The sequence below is a fragment of the Haemaphysalis longicornis genome, unplaced genomic scaffold, assembly GCF_048455015.1.
Source record: "Haemaphysalis longicornis isolate Haplotype H1 unplaced genomic scaffold, Haemaphysalis longicornis Haplotype H1 scaffold_461, whole genome shotgun sequence".
Lineage (NCBI taxonomy): Eukaryota > Metazoa > Arthropoda > Arachnida > Ixodida > Ixodidae > Haemaphysalis > Haemaphysalis longicornis.
In genome coordinates, this window is record NW_027526378.1 from 26,057 (window position 1) to 37,235 (window position 11,179).

Sequence of the window (11,179 nt, forward strand, 5' to 3'; positions counted from 1 at the left end):
ACGCTCGCCGACGCACGTCACCTTGTTGACCGCTGCTTCGCCGCCTCTGTAGTCTTTTGAGCTGTTAGGGGAGCACAAGTTCGCTCCAATAAACTTGTTTCTTTTCCAAAACGACTGCGTCGTCCTTGGCGTCGTGACATCTGGTGGAGGTGCTGGGTACATGAACCCTAAGCCATCGTCAAGCCGACAAGCAAGCCCCACTCGTGTCAGCCTACGACAGCAAGGTTTCAGCCGGAGTTTGGACTGCTTCCGGATAAAGTGAAGAAAGAAGACGTCGTGACCACCACCACGGTCAACGTAGGCACCATGACCAGCGCTACCAATCCTGCCCTCGTTCTTCAGCAACCCAGGGAGCCCCCATCATTCCATGGGTCACCTTCGGAGGACCCCGAAGACTGGTTGGAGCAAGTCGAACGGGTCAGGCTGTTTAACCGATGGGACGACGTGGAGACACCGAGGTAAGTGTTGTTCTACCTTGAAGATTCAGCACGGCTCTGGTTCGAGAACAATGAGAGCTCCCTAGAATCTTGGAACGAATTCAGAACGCAATTTTTAACGACGTTCACCACGGTTGTGCGAAAAGAGCGGGCCGAAGTGTTGCTGCAGACGCGGACACAACACCGTAACGAAGGCATTGTTGTGTTCGTCGAAGAGATGAAGAGACTTTTCAGGTGTGCTGACTCTTGCATGGCGTAAGAAAAGAAGTTACGGTTCTTAATGCGCGGCGTGAAGGAGGAACTGTTCGCTGGACTTGTCCGCAACCCGCCCAAAACTGTCGCTGAATTCGTGACCGAAGCCTCCACAATTGAGAAAGCCCTCGAAATGCGTGCTAAGCAGTAAGACCGGAACTTTGTTGGCCCGGCCAATGCGAATTGCGTCGACAGCAGGCGCATTCCCGAAGATAGCCTACGCGAGACTATACGCGCAATAGTGAGGGAGGAGCTGCGGAAACTGCTCCCAACGCCGCCGCAACCACAAGTCGCTGCTCTTACCGACGTCATTAGAGAAGAAGTGCGGCAAGCGCTGGGAATTTCAACGACACCACTAGCACTTCGCGAGCCGCAAGCCATGACCTACGCGGCTAGTGTCCGTCGCCCTCGCCCACCGGCACCCTATCGTCACGAGGCTCCGTACCGTCGTCCCCTGTCGCCGGCCCGACCACCTGCGGTGCAACCCCCCGCCCCAAGGAAGACCGACGTGTGGCGAACGTCCGACAATCGTCCGCTGTGCTACCACTGCGGAGAGGCCGACCACATCTACCATCTCTGCCCCTATAGGAGGCTCGGTTTGCGAGGGTTCGTCGACGCACCCCGCACCCGAACCGGCCAGCGCCCATCGGAGATCGAAGAGTACCTGTCCAACACCAGCCGTGGACCAGCACGTTTCAACCGTTCGCCGTCGCCCTACCCATACCAGTCGCCGAACCGCCGTAGCAATGCTGAGTTCTCACGTGGAAGGTCCCCCAACTCACGCGGGGGAAACTAAAGGCAGCAACTTCTGGAGGTGAAGTTGCACAACGGCGGAAAAATGAAAACCCTCCAACGACGCAAGGGCGCACCGAAGACCATGATTCACGACATGCCCTAATCCCGACGACCCGACGGAGCCGTGACGAGACCCCCGAACACGACGACAGCTACGCGGCGCGGCGCGCACCCAACATGACCACGACAGCCGCTGAGAAGACAACAACGACGACGCACAACACCCGACCGTCAACACGCACAATCCGAGATGCGACGCCCCGACGCACCCGGAACTCGAGGAAGGCAGCGTCCGACGTCCAGTAGTCCATCGACGGCTTTGACGTAGCCGCCATCATCGACACATGAGCCGACTACTCGGTGATGAGCGGGTCATTCGCGTCTAAGCTGAAGAAAGTTACGACAAGATGGGACGGTCCGCATATACGCACAGCAGGAGGCCATCTCGTAACGCCTAGTGGAATGTGCACATCCCGCGTCACCATAGACGGCATCACGTACCCTGCTTCGTTCGTAATTTTACCCAACTGCTCCCGCAACGTAATTCTCGGAATGGACTTTTTAACGGACAATGGCGCAATAATTGATCTGCAGACCAAGTCGATAACTTTTTCCTCTGATCACTCCACGACGCCGCCACGGAACTCCGATCACCATGCTGCTGTAAGGATCGCCGGCGATCACGTCACCCTGCCACCCCGCGCAAGCTTGATGATCGCCGTCTACTGTGAGGATGCTGTTCGTGACATCGACGCTATCGTAGAGGGTGACCAAAGGTTGCTTCTCAACCGCGGTGTCTCCGTCGCACGAGGCATTGCGCGCTTTAAGCAATGCAAATCCTATGTCTTGGTCACCAATTTCACCGAGGAGTACCAGCATCTAAACAAGGGCGCTGCAATTGCGTTCCTCGAAGAAACGCAAGAAGCAACTCAAGTGATCGCGGTCGCTAACTTTGAATGCGCACGCGCAGATGCTTCCAAGCCGCCGTAACCTTTCGACGTGACCCGGCGCTGCCGCAAGAAAATCGGGACAGATTACTGGATTTGCTCCGTCGCTACAGCGAGTGTTTTTCGGCAAGCTCAAAATGACGTCAGACACCCCTAGCGAAGCACCAAATTATAACCGAAGATGGAGCCCCACCTACCCTACAGTCACCGTCCCGCGTCTCTTCACACGAGCGGGAAGCCATGAGGACTCAAGTCGACGACATGCTCAGCGACGACATAATACAGCCATTGAAAAGTCCGTGGGCTTCGCCGGTCGTACTCGTGAAGAAAAAAGACGGCACTTTAAGGTTCTGCGTTGACTACCGGCGACTGAACAAAATCTCCAAAAAGGACGAATCCACGACGCCCCGACGACGACGACGATGCCACGAATCGACGACGCCCTCGACCACCTCTGCCATGCGAAGTACTTCTCATCGATGGATCTGAAGACCGGCTACTGGCAAATTGAAGTGGACGAGAGAGACCGAGAGAAGACTGCATTTATAATCCCGGATGGCCTATAAGAGTTCAAGGTGATGCATTTCCGGCTGTGCACGGCGCCAGCAAAGTTTCAAAGAGTCATGGACACTGTGCTAGCTGGCCTGAAGTGGCACACTTGCCTCGTATACCTCGACGACGTTGTCGTATTCGCCCGGACTTTCGACGAACACCTCGCAAGGTTGGAGTCTGTACTCGAGGCCATTCGTACGTCGGCGTTAACGCTGAAGCCTGACAAGTGCCGTTTCGCGTACGAGGAACTCAAGTTCTTGGGCCACGTTGTCAACGCCGCGGGAGTCCTACCTGACCCAGCAAAAACTTCCGCCGTTGCGAACTTCCCAAGGTCGAAATACAAGAAGGACGTGCGAAGATTTCTCGGACTGTGCGCATACTACCGGCGCTTCGTCGCAAACATCGCACGCATTGCACAGACGCTCACGCGCTTGACGAAAGATAGCACCCCTTTCAGCTGGGAAAACGACCAAGAAAAAGCATTCTGCGAGCTGCAAAAACGCCTGCAAAGCCCACCCGTGCTCGCTCATTTTGACGAAAACGCCGAAACGGAAATACACATGGACGCCAGTGATATAGGCTTTGGAGCCGTCCTCGCCCCAAAACAAAGCGGGTGCGAAAAGGTAATCGCCTATGCCAACCGTGGTCTGTGAAGGAGGAGAAAAACTACTCTGACTCTGAGAAAGAGTGCCTGGCAAATATATGGGCGATTTCAAAATTTCGCCCATACGTGTATGGAAGACCATTCAAGGTTGTGACAGACCACCACGCGCTGTGTTGGCTCGCCAATTTTAAGGATCCCTCTGGCCGTCTTGGGCAGTGGAGCTTGCGCCTGCAGGAGTTCGACGTTACAGTCGTCTATAAATCCGGCAGGAAACACTCCGACGCCGACTTCCTGTCCCGCGCCCCCGTCGACCCACCAGCACAAGACTCTGATGAAGACAGCGCGTTCTTCGGAATCGTGACAGAGAGCGACCAAGCCGCCCAGAAGCGTGCCGACCCTGACTTACGCGTCATAATCGAACACATCGAGGGATGCAACGTCGCCGTACCTAGGACCTTCAAACGCAGCTTACCAGCATTCAGCCTGAGAAACTCCGTCCTCGTGAAGAAGAATTTCAGCCCCGGAACGAGAACGAATTACCTTCTTGTCATCCCCGCAGACCTTCGTGACAAAATTTTGGAAGCGTACCATGACGACCCGTCTTCCGGACATCTCGGCACAGCCCGCAAAATGAGAAAAATCAAGGCGAAGTCCTACTGGCCCCGCCCCACATCCGACGTCATCCACTACGTCTGGAGCTGCCTTGACTGCCAGCGACGAAAACAGCCACCGACGAGACCCGCCGGACTTCTGCAGCCGATCACCGTCCCATCGAGGCCCTTCCAACAGATTGGAATGGACCTTATCGGGCCGTTCCCTACGTCACGATCCCAGAACAAGTGGATTGTGGTAGCAACAGACTACATGACGCGCTACGCAGAGACCACTGCTCTTCCGAGGGGGACTGCACAAGTAATCGCCAAGTTCTTTATTAACCAAGTTGTGCTCCGACATGGAGCCCGTGAAGTCCTAATCACGGACTGCGGAACGGCCTTCACTGCGGTGCTTATGCAAGGATTCTTACGCTAAAGCAACAAGGATCACAGAAGAACGACGGCGTACCACCCCCAAACGAACGGACTTACGGAACGTCTGAACAAGACGATCGCGGATATGCTGTCTATGTACGTCGACGTTGAAGATAAGACTTGGGACGAAGTCCTCCGGTATGTCACGTTTTCGTACAACACAGCTACCCAGGAAACTACGCAAATGACACCGTTCAAGCTTGTCTACGGAAGACGGCCGACTACGATGCTCGACGCTATGCTTCCGCACGTAGTAGACGACGACCTCAACGCCGACGTCCAATAGTATCTTCAACGTGCGGAGGAGGCCTGCCAGCTCGCTCGAGTTCGTATAACGGACCAGCAGCTGGTGGATGCCGGACGCAACAATCTCCGTCGCCAAGACGCCGAGTACCATCCTGGGGATCGTGTGTGGGTTTGGACTCCCATCCGACCACGCGGACGGAGTGAGAAACTTCTGCGACGGTATTTCGGACCCTACCAGATTCTACGACGTGTTGGCCAACTTACCTACGAAGTGACCCCCGATGGTGCATCCGGCACATCACGATGACGTAGTCGGCCCGAAGTCGTCCACGTGGTTCGCTTAAAACCTTTCCACGGACGATGAAGAACTATTTTTTCGTACCATCGCTTATGTTAGCATCGGGTCGATGCACTCTTAGAGGGGGGGTAATTTCGCGAACCATGCATTAGTTTTGTTTATTTGTGTTTTGCTTTTTACCACACGGCTGCGCCGGTCTGTGTTATCTCTGTGCCAAGGAAAGCGCGTGTTCCATTCTTTCTTTCTGTGCCGCATGTGTTATCTGCTCTGATAGGGAGAGCATTGAGATTGAATGTGAACAGCCCGGAATAATCTTCTTGGATCTACAATGTTCTCGATGCGAATCAACGGTTCCAGAACCACGCTCGCCGAAAGATAAAAAGCCTGCAGAGCAGACACCGGGGTATTCCATTCTGCCACGCTCGCCGACGCACGTCACCATGTTGACCACTGCTTCGCCGCCTCTGTATTCTTTTGAGTTTTTAGGGAAGCACAAGTTCGCTCCAATAAACTTGTTTCTTTTCCAAAACGAATGCGTCGTCCCTGGCTTGGTGACAGATTGGGCGAAAAAGCTGGTGTATGGGCCAGGCGCCCGCGTCTGCGACACAACAATGGCTCCTCTACGAGGCTAACATGGCTCCGCAGCTGCTCACCGGCGACGTCTTTGTGGCAGTATACGGAATGTTAGTTTTTGGCGCTGGACACTACACGTCAATTTACCTGAAAATGTGAACGTTCCTTACTAATTCAAGCATTTGTTTGGTTAAAAAATATCTCCCGCGGCTGGCAGTTCTTTTTACTAATGTAAGTTCTAATTTTTCTCTATGGCCTTTCAAAATATCTCGCTTGTAAGCAATCCAGAGGCATGTGGAAAGCGAAAATGTTTAGCTCTTGCTGTGATTGCAAGTGCCACAGGCTATAAAACGCGCACTCCGCTGACCGGGCACAGCACGACAGCTGCTGTATTTACTCCCTGCTAAAAACTGGAAGGACACTCAGACGCATTCAAATAACCCTGATAATTTTGCATTGGGAAGTTTTAATAGGCACTCAAGTGTCAGAATTTTTGTTCTTGGAGCGGCTAAAAGTGCATCTGGGCACTTAAATCTGTCTACGCGCTGTAAAGGCGAAAGCCTGGCGACATATGCAGCTGCTTTTTAATTAGTACATCGCATAGTGCTCCCCTGTCGTGTTGTCGCGCTATCCATCGATCCGCTTCTTTTGTTATGACGCGGATGACGCGGTGTCTTATGACGCGAATAACATTAACAAATCTAGGTTATGTTCCCTTGAGACTACAAGCCCGTCGTTTCCTTTGCGCATCCAGCACCATCTAGTGATTCGGTCGGTACACTCCTTCTACTCTGTTATGCCGCTCTAAAAGAGCTCCGCTGTCCTCCCTCAGTAGCGTAAAGGTTAACGCGTTGGTTTTGGAGAAATCTGCCTTGGTGGGATTCCTTGTATTTTTGTCCAACACTCGCGATGCTTCTTCGCTGTAACATGTGTTCTTAGCTCAATGTTGCGACTCTTTTCCTAAACAAAAGTGGTTTGTGGTGTTTTATGTTTATATATGTGTTTATTTAGTTATTTTACTTTATTCATTTTTTTATTATTTATTTCGAGTACTTCACACGCCCTGACAGGGCGTTGAGTAAGGGGGGTACAGAAGAAAAGTGCGGAATTTGAAACAAGCACAAACAATAACCGGCCTAAAAAAGATAAGAAGACAAGAGATAAGGTAGAAGAGAAGAGATAAAGAGAAGAAAAAATAAGAAGAGGTACGGCGCAATATATGAACATGATTATTTAACCTTTTTTATCGCATTGGACGTGTCTGGCTCGTACCAAAGAGACTAGCACACGCCACAGCTTCACAACACTAAAAGTTCTGTGCGTACGGCATGCACACGTGCCATCTCGTTCAGGTGTGAGGCGGTACGCACTATTCTATACATTTGCATTCGCAAATATTATTTGTATGGGCTTTGCGAAGGAGGCACATTAACCGCTCAAAGCTTCGAATTCCTAGACAACAGTATATGTTTCGAAGAAAGGAACAACGACCAAAACATTTATTTTATAGCTAACAACGTGCGGAGATAGAACAGTGTTGGTGCATCGTACTGCTAATGTGAGGGCCTGGGTTGAAATCGCATCGGAACATACCTGTGGTTGAAATCCTCGCTTTAAGTGGGTAGGCGAACGCACAGTCCGGTGGTCCCGAATACGCTTAAAACTTCTCAGGCAACCCCATAAGCCCGGGCGAAAAACTCATGTTGGAGAGGACTTAGAAGTGAAAAGATATTGGCGTGGTTGACGTATTGACGTAGCCGCGTGCTTACATCTAACGAAACTGGAAAGTGGGATTAGCGCGTCTGCGGGAGAGAAAAATTGTCTCCCTCTCCAGAGCTTGCGCGCCGCGCAATACGCGTGAAGCCGACACCCTCTAGACTTTTAAAGACTGAAGGCTGTCGGCATGACATCACAACGTGCGGGTGGAGGCAGCGCCAGGTGGCCGTAGACGAGTGCATTTTGTATACACCATGAAATAATTACAAGGCTACCCCCGTAGCTAAAAAGGAAGGTATACAGCTGTAAAAGTGCAATGACAAGTAGATCTCACACGTGCCAGTTTCCTTATTCGTAGCAGCAAAAAAAAACAGCTTGCTCAATGGAATAGCAAGCGCTTGAAAATGTTGTTCGTCCAGCATCCACCACATTTCCAGCGCGGTACTAAACAGGAAAAGATACGTGATTTTCGGTGCTGATATTCCTTCATGGGACCTTAGCTTTGTATCCCATTGGTAACCGAAATATTGGTCCAATTAATGTACGGCACAACAACAGTTTGAACACACAGCCATAATCGCATCTCTGAAAGAAAAACCTAAACTTTTAGCTTTCGCGAATACCAAAATAAACAGAAACGACGACTCGTACAAGCACGTTGACATTCGATGTTTAGCAAAAATCAAGGGTTGGCAGTCTTAGGGCGACAGTGCGTATTTGCAAACACTATCGCTTCTTACTTGCGGTTGCCAGCAGTCGGGTAGGTATGGGCAAGTAGTAAACAAAATGCTGCTGTCAAGTGATATATGTAGGTTCAAAGACATTGTGCGTGCTTTATCAACGAGATCCAAAGACTGAGAGCATGTTTCTAAACAATTTTTTTACATCACAAACAAAGGCACTTTTATGACTACGTTTTGCGTGGCATCTGCAACTTTCTTTCTTTTTTATTTGAGACCGAACCAGCTTTCAAAATTTCGTCACTCATTATTCTACAAAAGTTTCACACAAGAATGACGTGCTGCACACCAACACGAGCTTGAAAACTAGCTCACTCGTGTGTACATCATTGCATAGGTCATACTCTGACGACTCGTCGTTGGGCAGGAGCTCCGCGGTGAGGTTTTTGACCACATTCTGACCACATAGCGCTGGTTTGATAGCTTCAAGGACACTTCATCTTGTGAGAATTGCTACAAGATGGGACAACATAATTATGCGCAGCATATTTTATTGCACACTTTGCTGTATTCGCAAGGTCTTGTTGATCCATCGCTGTCTTGAGACATAATGCTTTTCTGCAAGTGACACCGAAATCGTCTCATTCAGTGTCGGTGATCTCTACATTTCCCACACTTCAGCTTGTTTTTTAATCAACCCACAAAGTCCTATTAATTACATCTTCGGGCAGGAAGTGCAGCTGGCAGAAAGGCAGCATCTCCACTCCGCGGATGATGGCGAGGGTGCGTAGAACGGGGATACGAAGTGACATCCAAGTTGCGCCCCGAGTGACATCCGATTTGCGCCCCGACCGTCATTCGATTTCAGTCGTTTTGCCTGAGCTTGCCGCGCTTTCGTATTCGGGAAAGCTCGCTGTCTCCTCCTTTCAACAAGTCCTCCTTTCAACCAACCCTTTTCGGGTACGCTCTAAGTCGACTTCCAGTATATTCTTTATGAAGGCTTAACGCTGCGTACTTTTATCTGCGTGCGAAAGCACGAAGAAAATTCTGCGGGATAACTTTACAGAGGAATACTGCGTACGACCCATGTTGTCTTGTAAAACAGCGCGCACACATTTCGTACATACTTCTCTTATTGGGGAAATCTGACAATGTCCACTTTTCACGTCCGGAGTCGTAACTTCCACGGCACTGAGGGATGCAACCCTTGTTTGGCCTGGCGATTTCAAGAAGAAGGAGTTACTTTGAGTTCTATCAATGGTCACAGCATGGCCTATATTTTCAATAAAAACAGAAAGAAGAAATCAACGCAACCATAGTGCAACTTGCATGCAGGCGCACCCACGTGCGCTGTCACAAACTCACTGCCAACGGTGTGCTCCAGCAGTAATTTTACTTCGCAGAAACATATAGCGCACTTTCACTCAATCGTTTTCCCGCTACAAGACAGTATTTTGTTAAACTATCCCTGGAATGCAAACGTTTCTTGTACACCGACAGAAAGAACTGATATTTTATCTTGTTAAAATATCAGTAGAAATAAAAAAATCATTTTTTGTTGTGTTATTCTGGCTCTATCTGGTGGAGTGCCATGAAAACAGGCGTTGAAAAATATTTCAGAGTGTATTTCCGCGCGCGTCTCCCAGCGCCTCCGGGGAGTTCTTTCAATAAACGTTATTTCTCTCTCTCTGTCTCCGTCTACGTCTCCTTGCCGCCTCAATCAATAGCAGCGGCAGCGGCCGCCACCACCTCGCGACGTCAGCACTCCTTGCGGTCAGCAGTCTTCGGGCTTGCAGTTTAATTAACTTATTGTGGGGTTTAACGCGCAGACGCTTCACAGGCGATGAGGTTCGCCCCTTTGAAGGGCTCCGGAATAATTTTGACCACCTGGGGATCATGAGTGTGCGCTGAAATCTGGAACGCACGGACATTTTCGCTTTTCGCCTTCATCAGTAAAGTGGCCTGCACGGCCGGGAATCCAACCTGCGTCTTTGTGCTCACCAACACAACGCCATAGCATCTGAGCCACCATGGTTGGTTGGCTTGCAGTCTGGAACGTGCTGGTGACGCACAGCCCAAGCGATGACGGCGAGCAGTGGCGCGGACACGCAGGTTGTGTAGGGTCAATGTGAAAATGGCAACCAGTGGCAACACGTTATCCCGAAATGTGTAGGCCATGCGTCATACCTACTTTGGAGTTGCAGGCAGGTTACAATCCACAACTCCGTGAGCAGGGACGGGAACGTGCTTGTCTACGTGACATCACTGAGTCGTGCGCCATATCAGCGTCGCCCGTCTGAACTGGCGGAGTTTGGCAAGGAAAGTGACGAGGAAGTGCAATAACAACACTGCGCTCTCCTGTGCCCCTCCCGCGCCGCCCTCCAAGAAAAGGTGTCTGCGAGAAGTTGCTTGATTAAAATAAATCACCGCTCACTGCCGTGCCCTGTGATGATGGAATACGATGCGCAGTTGGCGGCGTCGTGTCAATTAATCCCTGCTACAAACCCAAGCCGAGAATCACGTAACGTATAATAAGAAAGACAATAATGAACCATAAGGAGCAACACGTGGGTTAACATCAGCCGCACGTTATAGCTGGGCTGTTTAACCCCCTGTACGGAGTTAATGAAAGCATTTTTTACAGTTTGCTTGGCGGGTCAACTTCACCTAACTTCTTTTTACTTTTATTTATACGATGTTTCCCAGTGATGAAAATAAACAGTGGGAAACGAAGTTGGCGGGTGAGATTGCCTTTAGTTTACCTCCCTAAACTCTGTGCTTCCCGTAAATGTTACTTAATATTGTGCCGCTGTTTTTGTGTAAAGCACATTGCATACAGCAAATTCATTGTGCAGTAATTTTTAGTATGAAAAAATGTTCGTTCTCATTACCCCAAAACAGGTCCATGAAATATATTCCAAGTCTCTGAGACTATCCTTGATTCCACTTTGTTCAAGGGTTCCGGAAAGCACTTTTAAATGATACTTGTCAATAGCTCTTTCACTCCCTTTGTGTCCAGCATGAAGACCCACAAAAAAATTGGAAAAAACG

The 11,179-nt window shown here is 50.3% G+C and overlaps 1 pseudogene; it reads left to right on the forward strand.

The window, feature by feature from the left end:
• The first annotated feature begins 306 nt into the window (after nt 1–306).
• Nucleotides 307–11,152, forward strand: LOC144137689 (uncharacterized; annotated as a pseudogene).
• The last annotated feature ends 27 nt before the right edge of the window (nt 11,153–11,179 follow it).